This window comes from Agelaius tricolor, unplaced genomic scaffold (assembly GCF_023055355.1).
Source record: "Agelaius tricolor isolate 1412-34295 unplaced genomic scaffold, bAgeTri1.0.p SCAF_19, whole genome shotgun sequence".
NCBI classification, from domain to species: domain Eukaryota; kingdom Metazoa; phylum Chordata; class Aves; order Passeriformes; family Icteridae; genus Agelaius; species Agelaius tricolor.
Genome location: NW_027269279.1, coordinates 62,087 through 65,575, shown reverse-complemented (window position 1 = coordinate 65,575; position 3,489 = coordinate 62,087).

Below are 3,489 nucleotides of genomic sequence, written 5' to 3'. Positions count from 1 at the left end.
TGCAGTAGTCACTGTGTTTTTAAGCAGTATGACTCCACCAAGATCTCTGAGCTCCCCGGCTCATTGCAGCCAATTGCAGCCAACCATGTTACTTGTTGTTTTCTTGATGTGCTCTACAGAGTAATTCAGCATTGATCTAAGTGGATTTTAATGCCTAAAATACCAGTTTTACACTGATCCTTCTGAATCAGCATTTCTGTTGCCTCTCTTATTAAATCCAAAAAGGACAGACTATTTAATAAAGTGAAATTTTCCTGAATGACATCGGCAAAGCATGAGTAACAAACTGAGCAAACTGAACAAATTTTGAGTATGTAAAAGAGTGTTTTTTTCTAAGTATGGGGGTTTTTCCCCAACAGAATATTTTCAGTTTTAAAACCTGCTTCTATGCTGAGATTACCTGCAGTTTAGTTTATATTGTATCCCTGCCATAGCTAATTTTAGGGAAATGAGTGTTTAATAATTTTTTGCACTTTGTTTCCAATATCTCACAAAAATTTTAGGAAGGAAAGAAAAGAAAGAACTTTAGTAGGCAGGTACCTTGTAAATTATTTTAAATACACTGTCGTTTGAGGCCACCTGAACTGACTACTTTCCTGTTCTTGCTATTGTCATTATTGCTTTAATTTTTGTGATCATGCAGGACTTTCAGATAGATGAAAATGCTCTCTTCAGCTTTTTTCAAGGCATTAAGAATTTATCCCTAAATAAATTTTGTTTCTTTTTGTTTGACTGTTGCAGTTTCAAATAGAGTAATGCAAGGTAATTGCATTAGAGTCCAATCTCCGTGACCAGGCTTGGCAAACATTGCTTCATCTGTTAAGCTCTTGCAAGGAGGAAGCAATGTACCTATACAGTTAAAACTGGATTCCTTTGTTCTTTTTCTGCTGTTTAGAGAGTACCTACCTGAGAATTGCCTGTGACTCTGCAGAGCTGAGGGGTTCACTATCAGGCTGGAACTGCAAAGCTGTACTGCAGACTGCTTGAACTTAACTGTGGACATACACAGCTCCTCTGTTGTTTAATCAGAACAGTATTCCAGGTTAGAACTTCAGATCCTGCGCTTGAACAGATCATAGCAGAAGGAATAAAACAGGAAAGGAGAGAGATGGAATTCCTTAAAGACATTTACATGACAAACTTCTTGCAAAACTTGTTTAAAAACAGAAGTTCAAATTTGCTGTAGCAATTTCTTACTTTGAGTTAGGAGACAGCATATTATTTGCCTTAGGTTTTCTCAGAGGCTATTTTTTCCTTTATTGGAGATGGTATTTTTATGTTACATGCTTTTTACTTCTTCAAGCAGCAGGTGAATCAGAATTTGTCTGCAATGAACAAGTAATTCTGAGGCCTCAAAGACATGGATGTCACATGGTCCGTAATAACTATCCAAATATATATATATGTATACAAGTATACATTTGGATATATATACATATCCAAATGTATACTCTGAATCAGCAGCTCCCAGCCCAAAGGTTACCTGGGATTTTGTCCTATTTACTGTGGGATTTCCATGGATTACAGTTAATTGCATGTTTTTAATCCCAAAGTAATTTAATTGTGTGTCAAAGATTTGATTGAATTTAGAAGCTTTTTTTGAATCTTTACTAAAGTTTCCATCAATACAATCGTATACTCATAAAAGTTGGAAAATGTGCTGTTTTTTTCAAACTCAGATTTCTTGTATTGATAAAAGTTCCTTTCATCCTTCATTGTAGCATTAGGAGAAGATATTTCTTAAAAAATGAAGCTCAGTGAATCCATCTGACTTTTTTGGTTTGAGATTTTCTTTAGACACGAGCTGTGTAGCTCCATTTCTAGCAATGTGAATGCACAGTTATGATTGATTAGAAACAAGACTATTTCCTGCAGATTCAAAAATGGAATCAATCTCCTCTTTTTCTGAGAGAGGGGTATTTTTGGGGTTTTTTTCAGGAGAAAAATGGAAACTGGCAGATTAAACAAAAGATGACTTAGTTGCAGGCATGCAACTAAGGGAACAAGTCTGCTGAGTATGGTGTTAACACTATCAGAAAAGTGCTTCTCATAACAGAACGCTATTCTGTGAATGTCTGTTGAAGTTGTTGAGAGTTGTCAGTCTCTGTTTAAGCTGTAGAGAGCTCCCACCAGCAAATTAACACACATTAGTTACAAATTTTATTAATATTACAAAAATGAACTTGGAGTGCAAAAATGCAATAGTATCTGGTTCAGTGGAATCAAATAGAATCCAGATAATAATTACCCAGGTATACTGGAATGTATTCCTTGGGAAATACTGGGAGAAGAGTGAACTTCTTCTGGGCTTTTTGAGGAAGATGGAAGTCAAATGAAAGCCTGAAGTCTGGGGTTTTGTTCCCTTAAGATGTGATAAAATCAGAAAGTGCCATTCTCCTATTTTTTATTCTCTCTCACCTCATCAAAAGTTTCAAGTTCTTCAAATTAACTTTTTCAATCAGCCCTTGAGCTGTAGGTCTTTGAAAAGAGATGAAATTTTGTTATGCCTTTAACAGTGTCTGTTATCTTAAGAGAGTAAGGTTAAAACTTGAGTTATCATTGGAGAAGTGTCTTTTCTAATACAACAGTTTTGAAATACTTAAGCCTAAGGATGATGCCTGTTACTTTGTTGTAATTTAGACTGCAGCTGTCTCCAGTTTTGAGGACAATCTTGGGATCTTACATGGGGCTTTGTGTAGAATTAGTGATTGTTTAAATAGTATGACTATTCAGTTTAAAAAAAACCCCGAAAGGCTCTCTGAACTCAGTCATGCAAGTTTTCCTTTGTTTCACAAAAATCAGGAGCTGTCTTTAAAGGCCTCTTAATGCACAGAGGCTTTAAAGGGCTAAATAGATCTTGTCCAGTTTGCCTAAATGACTTTCAGAAGGAGCTCTCCATTTTCAGAGCAGAAATGCTAAGGGCTAAAATGCTTTCCAGGGCTAGTTTGAGGTTCCAGAGACATACAATGTCTAAAAAACAACTAGTCTGTTTTCCTTTCAACTCATGGACTCTGAAATAATTTTTACAGATGTCTGAACCAATTGCAGATCTAAGTGTTCCTATATGGCTTGGATTTTCAGTATCCAGATTGGATAAGGGCACACTAGAGAAGGCAGTACACCTACCCTCCACTTCATTATTACCTTGGCTGAAATCTATCGCCTTTTATGAACAGCACTGGCAATAGAGAAGCTTTGAGGAAGATTCTGCCCCAGGAAATTGTCACAGAATATTTCTTTGCAACTTAGTTGACCTTTACTTTAGTGATGTCTACCAAGGCATAAACTTCTCAAAAGTTCAGTGAGTAGATACTGCTGCCAGTATAGCTTTCTAGAGGCATCAGATGGTTCTCTTCAGGATGTTGTGTCTTAGTAAGTACTATAATGAGAGAAACTTTTTTTAAAGGTATTTTGCTACTTTGGGGGTGAGTGGAAGGGGAAGAGGTTCTGTGACAGTGCTCTCCTTGCCTTAGAAAGCTGAGCCTGAAT